The sequence below is a fragment of the Lynx canadensis genome, chromosome E2 (assembly GCF_007474595.2).
Source record: "Lynx canadensis isolate LIC74 chromosome E2, mLynCan4.pri.v2, whole genome shotgun sequence".
NCBI classification, from domain to species: domain Eukaryota; kingdom Metazoa; phylum Chordata; class Mammalia; order Carnivora; family Felidae; genus Lynx; species Lynx canadensis.
The window spans coordinates 12,327,536-12,342,128 of NC_044317.1; the positions used below are offsets into that span (position 1 = coordinate 12,327,536).

General features: G+C 40.1%; 1 protein-coding gene across 3 annotated transcripts in view; it reads right to left on the minus strand.

The window, feature by feature from the left end:
• ZNRF1 (zinc and ring finger 1) overlaps positions 1-14,593 on the minus strand; it is a 105,584-nt gene that overhangs the window by 73,688 nt on the left and 17,303 nt on the right. The window lies entirely within an intron of this gene.

The following is a 14,593-nucleotide window of genomic DNA, read 5'->3' on the forward strand; positions in this document are numbered from 1 at the left end:
AATGAACGTGGAGCCTGCTTGGAATTTTCTCCCTCCCTCTTCCCCTGCCCCTCCCTCACTTGTGTGTGCATGCTCTCTCTCTCAAAAAAAAATTAATATATATATAAACATATATATTTTAATATTATTTAAATATATAAAATATATTCATAATATATATAAAATAATATATATTACTGCATGGGGAAAAATTTATAAATACTACTGATAAACATAAAAGCAGAAATCCTCAACAAAATTTCAATAAACTGAAATAAACATGAACAAACTGAAATATACTGTTTGTCATATTAATAGAATAAAGGAGAAAAATCCTATGTTCATCAATAGACAGACAATAAGCATTTGACAAAATTCAACAATCATTGGTAATAACGACTCTCAGCAAACTAGAAACAGAAGGAAACTTTATGAAACATGTACAGATACCATCATACTTAATAACGGAACACTGAACACTTCCGCCTAAGACTGGGAGCAACCCAAAGATATCCGTGTCACTACTTGTAATCAACACACTGTATTGGAGATCCTAGCCAGGGCAATGAAGTAAAGCATAGGGATGTGAAAAGAAGTAAAGTCTTGATTCACAGATAATGTAATGATGTGTGTAGAAAGTTCTATGGACTACACAAATGTTGCTAATTAATAATTAATTTAGCAAGGTCATAGGATATAAGAACAATATATAAAAATCAATTGCATTTATATAGACTAGCAACAAACTGGTATAGGAAAATAAAGTTTCAAAAAAATAGCATCAAAAGATAGGATACCAAAAGCACAGGCAACAAAAGTAAAAACAGATAAATTGGACCACATCAAAATTAAAAACTGTGCATCAAAGGATACAACAGAGTTAAAAAGCAATATACTGAATGGGAATAAATATCTGCAAGTCATATATCTTATAAGGGGTTAATACCAGAATATATAAAGAATTTCTACAATCCAACAAAAACAAAATACAATCTAAAAATAGACCAAGGACTTAAATAGACATTTCTCCAAAGCAGATGTACAAACAGCCAACAAGAGATGAAGAGATGCTCAACATCACTAACCATTAGGGAAATACAAATCAAAACCATAATGAGAGATCACTTCACACCTGTTGGAATGTCTGTTCTCCAAAAGACAAGAGGAAACAAATGCTGGCAAGGATGTGGAGAAAAGGGAGCCCTTGCACACTGCTGGCAGGAATGTAAACTGGTGCAGTCACTATGGACAACAGGATGGCAGTTCTTCAAAAAATTAAAAATAGAATTACCATAAGATCCAGCAATACCACTTCTGAGTACACATACAAAACAACTGAAAGGAAGGTGTGGAAGAGATGTTTGTACACTCGTGTTCACAGCAGCATTATTCACAAGAGCCAAAAGATGAAGCAACCCAAGTGCTTAGCAATGGATGAATGGCTAAAAAAACTGTGGTATATACATGCGATGTATATACATGTGATGGGATATTAATCAGCCTTAATAAGGAAAAATAATCTGGCACTCGCTACAAAACAGATGAACCTTGAGGATATCATGCTAAGTGAAGTAAGCCAGTTGCAAAAAGACAAATACCATGATTTTACTCATGTGAGGTAGCAAGAGTGGTCAAACTCCTAGAAACAGAAAGCAGAATAGTGGTTGCCAAGGACTAGGTGAAGGAGAAGTAGGGAGTCGTTTAACAAGTACAGAGTTTTAGTTTTGCAAGACGAAAAGGTTCTGGAGATTGGGCACACAACCACTACCACTGAACTGTACATTTAAAAGTGGTTAAGGGACGCCTGGGTGGCTCAGTCGGTTGAGCTTCTGACTTCAGCTCAGGTCATGATCTCACGGTCTGTGAGTTCAAGCCCCGCATCAGGCTCTGTGCTGACAGCTCAGAGCCTGGAGCCTGTTTCAGTCTGTGTCTCCCTCTCTCTCTGACCCTCTTCTCTGTCTCAAAAATAAATAAGCATTTGAAATAAATAAATAAATAAATAAATAAATAAATAAATAAATGTGGTTAAGCCGGTAAATTTTATGTTATGTGTAGTTTATTACAAATAATTTAAAAAATTTTTTGAAAAACAAACATGAAAGGACACCTGGATGGCTTATTTGGTTGAGCATCCAACACTTGATTTCTGCTCATTATCCCAGGGCCGTGGGATACAGCCCCATGTCGGGCTCTGTGCTGAGTGTGGAGCCTACTTGGGATTCTCTCTCTCCCTCTCCTTCTGCCCCTCCCCTGCTGGTGCTCCTCGCAAAAATAAAAAAATAAAAAATAAATAAATAAATAAATAAATATTAAAAATTAAAAAAAAAAACCATGAAATACTTAAAGATAAATGTTTGGGGGCTCCTGGGTGGCTCAGTCAGTTGAGTGTCTGACTTCAGCTCAGGTCATGATCTCATAGTTCATGGGTTTGAGCCCCAAGTCAGGCTCTATGCTGACAGCTCAGAGCCTGGAGCCTGCTTTGTATTCTGTGTCTCCCTCTCTCTCTCTCTCTGCCCTTCCCCTGATCGTACTCTGTCTCTGCCTCTCAAAAATAAACAAACATTAAAAAAAAATTTTTTTAAAGAGAAGTGTTTAAAAATGTATGCAACACTTTTATTCTAACACTACAAAACACCGCTGAGATTATAAAGATCACTTAAATAAACGCAAAGAAATACTGCTTTTATGGATTGGAATTTGCAATATTAAAATGTTAATTCTCCTCAAATTTATTCATAAATTTCATTCAATCCAAATCAAAATTCCTGCAGGCTTTTTTTTCCCTAGAAATTTATAAGCCCATTCTAAAATGTGTATGGGGAAAAAAAAAAAGAAAATGTGTATGGAAATGTAAAGGTTAGAGAATACCCTAAACCATTAAAAAGTATAAGGAAGAGGATTTACAACACTTGATTTCAAGACTTACTTTTAATACCACAGAAATCAAGAGTAAGGTACTGGCATTAGGACAGTCATAAAGAGCAGAACGAGAATACAGTCCAGATGTAGACCCACACATACATGGTCGACAGAATTTCTATACAGGTTCCACGGTAATTCGGTAAGGGAAAGAATAATCTTTGCAACATTTGTTGCTGAAACACTAAGGGGAAAAACGAACACTGAAAGGAAGTGTAAGACTTGTACACTGAAAATTATATAACATGGCTGAAAGAAATTAAGGAAGATCTAAATGAATGGAAAGACATCCCATATTCATTCACTGAAGGACCTAATATTGTTCAGATGGCAATACTCTTCAAATTAATCTAGAGATTCAGCGCAATCCCTATCAAAATCCCAACTGCCTTTTTCACAGAAATGGGTAAGATGATCCTAAATTCAAATGAAATTGCAAGCAACTTCAAATAGCCAAAACAATCTTTAAAAAGAACAAAGTTAAAGGGCTCTTATTTCCTGATTTCAAAATTTACTACAAAAGTACAATAATCCAGACAGTAATATTGGTATAAGGATAAACATATAGACCAATGGAACAGAATAGAGTACAGAAATAAACTGATATATCTATAGGTCAACGGACTTTTAAGAGGGGTGCCAAGACCATTCAGTTGAGAAAGAATGGTGTTTTCAGTAAGTGGTGCCAAGACAAGGGGATGTCCCTGTGCAAAAGAATGAAGTTGGACCCTTACCTCACATTCGATACTAAAATTAATGCAAAATGGATCAAAGACCTAAGCATAAAAACTAAAACTATAAAATTCTTGTAAGTAGACACAGGGTAAATCTTTGTGACCCAGAATTAGGCAATAATTTCTTAAATATGCAAACAAGTAACAACAACAACAAAATTGGCCTTCATCAAAATTAAAAAACTTTTGTGCCTCAAAGCCATATCAAGACGGGCTCCTGGGTGGCTCAGTCAGTTGAGCATCTGACTCTTGATTTTGGACCATAATCATGATCCCAGAGTCATGGGATTGAGCCCCAGGTTGGGTTCAGTGCTCAATGTAGAGGCTGCTTTAGATTCTCTCTCTCTCCCTCTCCCTCTGTCCTTCCTGCTGACCACATACACATGCATACTCGCTGGCTCGCTCTCTAAAATAGTAATAATAATAATAATTTTTTAAAAGCCCTATCAAGAAAATGAAGACAACACCATGGGAGAAAGTTTGGCAAATTCTGTATCCGATAAGGGATTAGTATCTAAAATATACAAACAAATTTTACAATTCAACAAAAGATAATCCAATTAAAAAACTGGCAAAGGACTTGAATAGATAGTTCTCCAAAGAAGATATATGAAGGACCAACCAACAAACACATGAAAAGATACCCAACATCCTTAGGAAAATGCAAATTAGAACCATAATGAGATACCACTTCAGAACTACTAGGATGTTACTATCAAAGACAGATAATAACAAGTATTGGCGAGGATGCAGAAAAATCAAAACCCTCATACACTCTGGATGGAAATGTGAAATGCTGCAGTTTATCTGAAAAACAGCGTGGAGTTCCTAAAAAATATCAAACATAGGGGTGCCTGGGTGGCTAAGTCGGTTAAGTGTCCGACTTCAGCTCAGGTCGTGATTTTGTGGTTTGTGAGTTTAAGCCCTGCATCGGGCTGTGTCTCCCTCTCTCTGCCCCTCCCTCACTCACGTTCTGTCTGTTTCTCTCTCAAAGATAAACATTAAAAAAAAAAAAAAAAAACTTAAAAAAAAACATCAAACACAGTTACCATATGACCCAGCAATTCCAGGTATAGGCCCAGGTGAAATGAAACGTACGTTCACACAAAAATTTGTACTTGCATGTCCATAGTACTGTTGTTCTTAATGGCCAAGAAGTGGGACAAACCCAAATGTCCATTAACTGATGAACAGATGAAATGTGCTACTCATACCATGGAATGTTATTCAGCCACGAAAAGGAATGGAGGATTAATACAGGCTGTAACACGGATTAACCTTGAAAAAACAAGCTAAGTGAAAGAAATCAGGTACAAAAAAAACACACTTTGTATGATTCCACTTCTATGAAATGTCTAGAATAGGCAAATGGGTAGAAAATAGATGAGTAGTTGTGTAAGGCTGGGGTACATTGAGGGAAACACAGTCACTGTGATGGTTATGGGGTTTCTTTTCGGGGTAATGAAAATGTTCTAAAATTGATTGTGGTGATGGTTGCACAATCCTCAATGCACTAACAAATCACTGAATTATACATTTTAAACGAGTGAATTGTATGGCATGTGAATTATATATCAATAAAGCAGTTAAATTAAAAAAGACCAAGGGAGCTGTTGAGTCGGAGAATAAATTTTGGAGTCATCAGCATACACACGGTACTTACAACCACTAACCTCGAAGACTTCACAAGGCTGTGATACACAAAAGAATGAGAAGTAGTCCAAAGACTGAGCCCCCATGCCTTTCAACATTAGAGACAGGAGGACTGAGGAGGAATCAGCAAAGGATATGAGGTCAGTGAGAGGTGGGAAAAAAGCTAGGTGAGGGTGGCATCTTGGAAGCCAGTGAAGACAATGTTTCAAGGAGACCAAATGCAGCTGGCCTTCCCAAATTGAGAACTGAGAAGGAATTATTGGATTTGGCAACACAAAGGTCCTCAGTGACCTTGTTAGAGCAGTTTCGCTTCAGCAGTGTGGGCAAATACCTGAGTGGAGAGGGTTCGAAGAGACTGGAAGGAGAAAAATCAATCAAGAAAAGAGAATTCTTAAGGAATTTGCCATAAAAGGAAGCAGAGAAATGGGGTAGTATTTGGAGAAGCAGAATCAAGAGAATCTGTTACTCTTTTCAAGATGGAAGAAACAGGAACGGTGTGCAGGCTGATAGAATGTGCCACCAGAGAAGCAACACTTTGGAGACAGAGAGGAGGACGGCTACAGCAATGCTCCTGACTCAGCAAGCAGGAATGAAATCTGGTGCACAAGTGAGGCCCTGGCCCTTACCAGGACACGGACGGATCAGACCTCCTAGTAAGTTACAGGAAAAGGGAAGGCAGCAGAGATGCAAGCAGGTGGAGAGATACAGTAGTGAGTGGCAGGAACTTGTTTCCTTGATGAAACAGGAAGTAAGGTCATCAGCAAAGGCTGAGAAAGGAGTTTTGAGAAGAGAGGGGAAGGCAGGGACTAGTCCTCTAGGACGGTGGGAGAATGAATGAGCTGTGGAAATACGGCAGGATTCCTTGGCAGCATTCAAGGCCTGCTTGAGATGACTGATCGTGAGCTAAGAGTGAGGTCTGCAAACATGCTGGGTGTTTCCTCCAGCCCAGGAGAACACCCACAGAGTAGGCAGACACGTGGATTTAACCAGAGCTGTGGCTTAGCCAAGAAAGTGTGACAAAGCAAAAGAGGGGAAGGGGACTGAGAGTATATTGCATGAGGCAGTGTTTGTAACGGCTGCCCTTGGAATCAAAGTTATTTAAGGAAGTAAGAGCATGAGGGGATAAGGATCAGGGAGAAAGAAGGACTAGAAGTCCTGCTGCGGTCAAAGACCACTGAGAGGACTGATGTTATGATAAAGAGAAGAAAAACATCCTCACGAGTGGTAACTCTTACAGCTGACATGGTAAGACACGTGTTTTAGTTCTCCACCGTTTTTCGAAACTACGAAGAATGCTGTAGGCTCATAAGCAATAGGAAGGACACAGGGCTGAAGATCCCCACCATTTAATTTTTGATGGCCAAACCGATGCATTCAGTAACGATACAAGATGCTATTAATTAGAACAACATCAGTCCCTAGTTGTGTGGGGCTGGGCAGATTCCCTAACTGCTGGGGCTCAGTTAATCTGTAAAATGGGGTTAAGAGTAACCACCTCACAGGACAAAGACTGAAAGAATATATGAGAAACACAACTGAGTCTGGCACTTAGTAAGTAACAAATAAATATCGACTATCAGTAACATCATTACTAATCGCTAAGATTATGCGTGTTTCTTAATTTTAAAAGATGCAGTAACCAACAAAAACAGACTGTTATAAAAGCAACAGTCTCAGTAGGGAAGAGTTCAGAGACTCAAGTAGTAAGGCTGGTGGAGGTTCAACTCATTCCAGAACTTTTCCAAGTACTTTTCCCACTCTGCTCCTGTTTCTCCACTTTCTGGGGACATGGGAGAAAAGACACGTGCCATCCCAAAGGGCTGTAAGCTCATGGGAACTCTGTAAACATCAAACCTTGCCGCTGAGGGGTTCAACTTCACCCTAAACTCGATTTCCAGGTTCTGTGCCAGCACCTCTGCCTTCTGCGCACACAGCTGGCCTCAGACAGTCGCATGCAATAGCAACATCTTTGGTGAAACACCTTGAGAAGGGTACTTTTTCTTATTTACAAATATCTCACGTGTCCATTTAGGAACAGACCAGACTTCTTTTCCAGTTCAAATAAGATGCTCGGTTACTGTTTATTACATCACAGGTCACTGGAGGAAGGAGGAGAAATAGACCCTGGCCTGTCATCTGACAGCTATTTAGACTGTGGAGCTGTGGGAATCAAGCCCACGTGACACCCCTCCATGGGATAGAATCCCAGACAGACAGTCGCTAAGTCCCAGGAGATTGCGGCAGACCCCACTGGCACACCGCCTCTTTGACAGTTTCTGTTTTCGATGCCACAAGGAAGCAAAAGCAATGGCTGAGTGCAGAGCCATCCATGGTTAGCTGCCTCTTACATCTTTCAGGCCTGGCTTGAAATGTCTCCACCCCCAGTCCCCGCCCAGGGTTTTCTTTCAGAGTAGCTGGGATCAGAGATCCAAGAGAAAAATTTCTTAGGCTCTAAGTGTAGCTACTGGCAGAAGCAATCATCTCATCAGGAAGAAAAATGGGAAAGAAGCAGCAAACTCTGGAACAAGTGAGACACACTCAGAGTGCTTCAGAATCGAAGGCCGGGAGAGAACATGGGCTCCTAGGAATTCTAGGAGCCTGGGGTGATTTATTGACCAAACATCCTCTGTAGCTGGGACTGAGCTCTGAGCTCTTTCTAGCTTATAATTTTTTTAATAAATTTTTTTATGTTTATTTATATTTGAGAGAAAGAGACAGAGAGAGAGTGAGTCAGACACAGAATCTAAAGCAGGCTCCAGGCTCTGAGCTGTCAGCACAGAGCCCAACACAGGGCTCAAACTCATAAACCGCGAGATCACGACCTGGGCTAAAGTCATATGCTTACCCAACTGAACCACCCAGGCGCTCCTCTAGCTTATAATTTAATTGCTCTATGAGAGGAATGAGAGAGGAGGGGCTTCAGGATCTCTCCTTGCGGTATTCTTCACAACAACTTATAGAGAAGTTTTGACCAAAGAGTAGATATGGTCTGTAGCAAAGAAGTAAGGGGGCGAGAGCGTTTTCCGGCAAACTTCACAGTTTTATCGTGATTTCACCCAAACAGGCACAATGACTAGGGGACAAGGGGAGGGATTTGCTGTGAATAGGTTCCACTTTCAGATACAAGTTTCCGGAAATGACAACAGAAACAAAAACAAAACAAAACAAAATCCACATATGCACACAGAACGATGAAGAAGACATGAAATAGAAAACGCAAGTTGTGAACCGCTAACCTGATTTCTACTGTTTTTACATATCCATTCATTCATCCACAGGGGCAAAAATCTGTAACACATACCGAAGGAATCCTGTGAGATTTCTGCTTTCTACGTTAATGTTTGAAATCTTTACAATCACTATTCTGATGACCTCAGGGATGGGGGTCGGGGGGAACAGGAAGAACTCATGCTTCCAGATTTGCTTAAAAACAAAAAAACCCACTGATTTAGAAATTACAAATGTCTGTTACCCTTTCTGTATCTGCAGAACACCTATTAGTTCATCCTTCCCTACTCCTTCACCTGCTCAAAGGCACTCTTTTCTTTTAGAACTCCCTCCTCTTTGTACAAATGCAGCCTTGAATTCCTCCTAAGTCACTCCCAGTCATGGTACAAGTTCTCTTTTTCTTTCCTATTAATTTCTTCCAGAAAGCTGACTCCAAGCTGCCTTTGCCAACCCTACAAAAATCACCAGAATGAACTAAGTATTGAACCCTTTTCCATTATGAATTCCCTTTACCTTCACCCCTAAAATTACCATCCATTACATGTATATCTTCACTGAACAACTTTTATTTTGGTACCCGTTCTGTATGTTATACCATAAATACTCAATATAGACCTTTTTAAAAAAATTTTATTTTAAACTTTCTGAACTACTTCATTTGGCTTAAAATAGGTACTACACTCTGAAATCAACAAGAACGATGTCCCTTCTCTTAACAGCCAACTCCAAGCCCCAATCCCCTGTCAAGGGCAGTGAACAGGGTTAGTGCCACCTACCAACTCCAGCCGGTTAATATGGACTGGGAACCCAGAACACAGGGTTGAGGAGGACTGAGTTCACACAGAGTTCCCTAATAAGGAGGGAGGGAGGTTAAGTTTTAGCACTGTCTGCCATGCTCAATGAACAAAGTTGGGGTCAGTGGCTTTTCCCTCTCTGCATAGCCTGCTGGGCCCAGTACTGGTGTGACCTACATTGCTCTTATTCTTGGTGTATCTGGAGTCCAGTCACTGTGAAACATTGCTATATTTGAAGAAAGTGTGGGTGTTTGTGTGTATGTGGTTGGGGGGAGGAAGAAAGTATCTCTTTTCTTGAGAATCTTTAACTGTTCTATAGCAACTCAAAAGAGAATGAGATGACAGATTAAGGGGGTGGAAAAAGATGACTTCATTACAAGGAATTTCCAACCTGAGTCAAATTTCAAGTAATAAGAACTTGGGCTGGTTTTCTCCAGTTACCTCACAAACCCATCCTCCCTATTCTCACTCTAATCACAACTACATAAAATCAGTATCCCTGTGCAGTAATTTTTCTCCATGTTTCCCAAAGTTTATTAAACATCAGGGGTTCATTTACCTTTCCACTAAACCTGACTTCCCCTCTTCCCATGGCACCAAGTTATAGGTCAGACAAGTAGGCTTCAGTACCCCCCTTTCATCCTATGAATCGTTCTGTGAATGTAATGGCCTCTCTGAATTCTTCCTACTCATAGATGGTGCAGAAGAGTAGTAACTCTAAAAAGATTCTGGGTATCAACAGGTTCATTTGATCCATTTTCTGAAACTTCATGTTTACCAATCCTCTATCTACTATTAAGAATACTGTGGAAGAGTTCCAAAGAGTACTGCCCAAGAGAGCTTTCTGCAATGAAGGAAATGTTCTACATCTGTGCTGTCCAAGTATAGCAGTCACTAGCAATTTGTGGCTAGCGAATACTTGAAATGTGGCTAGTGTGATTCAGAAACTAATTTTAAATTTAATTAATTATAATTTAAGTAGCCACCTGTGGCCTGTGGCTACTCTATTGGACAGTGCTGTCTAGAAGAAGAAAGAGAATAAATTCAGCCGCATGACAAAACAGAAAGCTCTAAAAGTGTATCCAGAGTACAGAGGAAGAGTTAAGGCTTCTGTGGCCACAGACATAGATCCTTGTCACAGTTGTGAGGCAGCCCCCCACCAGCCCCGAAGAGGTACTGTGCTAAAAGGTTCCCTACATGACTCAGGAGCTGCTCTTCCTCTGGGGAGTAGGAACCAAAATGTAGATGGGCTTCCAGCTTCCTGCCTCCCTGCTCTTAGTGCCTGCTTGCTCAAGAGAATAATGTCAGTGATAAGGCTCCATGGAATTTTTGAGACAAGAACAGAAAGCAAGTAGCCAGCCCCACTTACTTTCCAAAGGAGGAAAACCAGAACCATCGAAGTGAAGAGATTTATTCATTTTTTTATTTGTTTTTATATAGTTGAAGGCAATAAGTAAACAATCCACCAACTTATTCCAAGGAATTTCAAATGTAGTTCAATGAAATACAAAAATCAACCGATGGGTTAAAAAGCAGGTGAACAAAGAACTAGTGTGCTGGAAAGTGTAGGTAAGAAATTACCCAGAGCACAGCATACAGAGCTAAAAAACTGGAAAACATGAAAAGAGTTTGAGAAACATGAAGTCGATAGAATAAGAAAGTCCAATATATGACATCTAGGATTTCCAAAAGGAAAGATGGAAGAAAATAAAGGAAAAGCACAATTTGAAGGGATAAATGGCTGAGAATTTCACACATGCTTTGAAAGAAATGAAATCTCAGATTCAAAGACAAACAGCAAAGCAGGATAAATAAAAATAAACCAACATGGCAGTAAATTTGCAGAATACCATGAACAAAGAGAAGATCAAAAAAGCAGCTAAGAAGGGGGCGCCTGGGTGGCGCAGTCGGTTAAGCGTCCGACTTCAGCCAGGTCACGATCTCGCGGTCCGTGAGTTCGAGCCCCGCGTCGGGCTCTGGGCTGATGGCTCGGAGCCTGGAGCCTGTTTCCGATTCTGTGTCTCCCTCTCTCTCTGCCCCTCCCCCGTTCATGCTCTGTCTCTCTCTGTCCCAAAAATAAATAAACGTTAAAAAAAAAAAAAAATTAAAAAAAAAAAAAAAAGCAGCTAAGAGAAAAAATGGATTAAGGGTTGATAAGCAGCCTTCTCAATTACAATATTAGAAGCTGGAAGATAATGAAACAGAATAACATCGTCCTATTGCTGATAATAAGTAACTGCCAACCCAGATTTTTGTATCAAGCCAAATTATCATTCAACGGTGATGACAAATAAAAACACTTTTAGGCAAGCAAAACAGAGTTTACAATTAAGAGACTGAAAAAAACTTTAAAGCCTACCTCCAGAAGACAGAAATGTAACTCAGATAATAACTCAAGAAGTTAGAAAAACGCAGTGTACACCCAAGGGGAAGTAGAAGGAAAGATAAAATATGGTTAATAGCAGAAAGCAATGAAATGGGGGCGGGGGGCAGAGGGTAATCAAAAACTGGTCCTTTGAAAATAAACTAAGAAAGTAGAGCTCTGGCAAGACTAATCAAGAATAAAATGTGCAAATAATATTAGGAAAGGAAAGGGGGACATAATACAAAGATACACACAGAGATTGCCTGGAAATATATACCTTATCAACACTGACACAAGAATAGAAAACTTGAGCATACCAATAATACTGAAGAACTTGAATCATATTAAATAAAAATTTACACACACACACACACACACAGCCTAGGTCCAGACAGTTTTACAGGGGAATTTTACATGCAAGTTCTACCAAGCATTCATAGTACAGATATTTCCTCGTCTCTGTTTCCTCCAGATCCATTTCCCTCTCTGTTCTGTTCTCTACAAGGCTAACAAGTCTGGACAAGATTCCCTCACCTCCTAAACTTCTATTGGGTTCTGTCAATGGGAAGCACCAGCAGGAGATGAGGACAAGATGATAGAGAAGCTGGGGCGCTTATTCCCTGGCTCTCTCTTTACCTTGCTATGGTATGGCAATGGTTTCATTCTTCTATGTAAGCCCACAGTTCTGTGGGACATCTTTCCCTGGGCTAGAGTTTTCACCAGGTTTTATAATCACTTCCCTCCCCCTTGTACTTCAGATCTAGGAGGGGCAACAGATTTCCACTGTGGCCAATCTCCAGGTGCTTCACCCATCCACTGTTCATTCCTTCAATCCTGCCCACACCTTTGTAAACCCTCTCTTCAATTAAATTTGATTCAATTACCTCTCTGAGTGCACCATCTGTCTGCAGTCAGAACTGTCATAGGCTTTTATAAAACTCTTTTAGGGGCGCCTGGGTGGCGCAGTCGGTTAAGCGTCCGACTTCAGCCAGGTCACGATCTCGCGGTCCGTGAGTTCGAGCCCCGCGTCGGGCTCTGGGCTGATGGCTCAGAGCCTGGAGCCTGTTTCCGATTCTGTGTCTCCCTCTCTCTCTGCCCCTCCCCCGTTCATGCTCTGTCTCTCTCTGTCCCAAAAATAAATAAACGTTGAAAAAAAAAATTAAAAAAAAAAAAAAAACTCTTTTAGAAAAGAATAAACATATACACATTCCTAACTCCTTTTAAAAGTCTACATTAATCTTAATAGCAAGAGAAGAAAAGAAAATTGAGTGAAATTTCATCACATATATACAGGAATCCCAAGTAGAATATGGATGTATTAAATCTAGCCATGTATATGGGATGGTTTGCTTCAAGAATATAAGGGCGGGTGCCTTGGTGGCTCAGTCAGTTAAGTGTCTGACTTCAGCTCAGGTCATGATCTTAAGGCTCAGGAGGCTCTCTGCTGTCTGCACAGAGCCTGCTTCAGATACTCTGTCTCCCTCTCTCTCTGTCCTTCCCCTGCTCATGCTCCCTCTGTCAAAAATAAATTAACATTAAAAAAAATAATACAAGTTAAACATTAAAAAAATCTAAAAAAAATAAAAAAGGATATGTTAAACATTATAAAGTCGGGGCACCTGGGTGGCTCAGTCGGTTGAGCATCTGACTTCCACTCAGGTCATGCTCTCACAGTTTGTGGGTTAGAGCCCCGCATCGGGCTCTGTGCTGACCTCTTGCTCAGAGCCTGGAGTCTGCTTCAGATTCTGTGTCTCTTTCTCTCTCTGCCCCTCCTGCGGTCACGCTTTGTCTCACTCTGTTTGTCAAAAATAAATAAGTGTAAAACATTATAAAGCCTATTAATGTAATCATTAACAAATGAAAGGAGAAAGACCATCTGACTGAATGTAAGGGAAAAATCTGATAGAACAGCCACCTGTGATACTTAGTTTAACAAATTAAGAATAGAAGGGAGGGGCGCCTGGGTGGCGCAGTCGGTTAAGCTTCCGACTTCAGCCAGGTCATGATCTCGCGGTCCGTGAGTTCAAGCCCCGCGTCAGGCTCTGGGCTGATGGCTCAGAGCCTGGAGCCTGCTTCCGATTCTGTGTCTCCCTCTCTCTCTGCCCCTCGCCCGTTCATGCTCTGTCTCTCTCTGTCCCAAAAATAAATAAACGTTGAAAAAAAAATTTTTTTTAAAAAAAAGAATAGAAGGGAATGAAGGAAATTTATCAAAAACAAACACAATGGTTCCAATGCAAGGAACACTCCCTTTAATAGGAGGAAAACAAGGATGCCCATGATTACAGATTCAAATAAACTTTTTACTGGAGGAACTAGCCAGCAATCTTGAAAGAAAGAGAAGTGACACACAAAAGGATTAGAAAAGAAGAAACTAAGTAGTCATTATTTGTAGATGTGATTTTCGGCTTTTCTCTGTAGATGTTTTCCATTATAACTATTATACTCATTCTCTCTCTCTAGAAGAGTTCAGCAAATTTGCTGAATATACAAGAAATCTGAAATGATTAAAAAAATTTAAAGCTATCTACAGTAATAACCCAAAAACAAGGTATCTAGTGATAAATCTAACAAAAGGGATTCAAGACCTTTAAAAAACTATAAAGTTTTATCCAAAGACATTAAGCAATAATCTTAGGTTATATTTACTGATCACTTACTATCTGCTGGGCACTGTTCTGAATGGTATGGCTATGCCTATATACTAGTTTAATTCATAAAATGGTCCCATAGGATAGATACAATTATTATCAGTCTCACTTTAGAAATTAAGGCACAGGGTAAATCACTTGCCCAAGATTCCAAAACTAAAAATTAGCTACACTGAGATTCAACTCTAAGGCAGTCTGGCTCCAAGCCTGCAACCTTAACCACTACCCCACAGGGCCTCTCCCAAAAGGGGGATCCCACTCTTCCCACGAAGG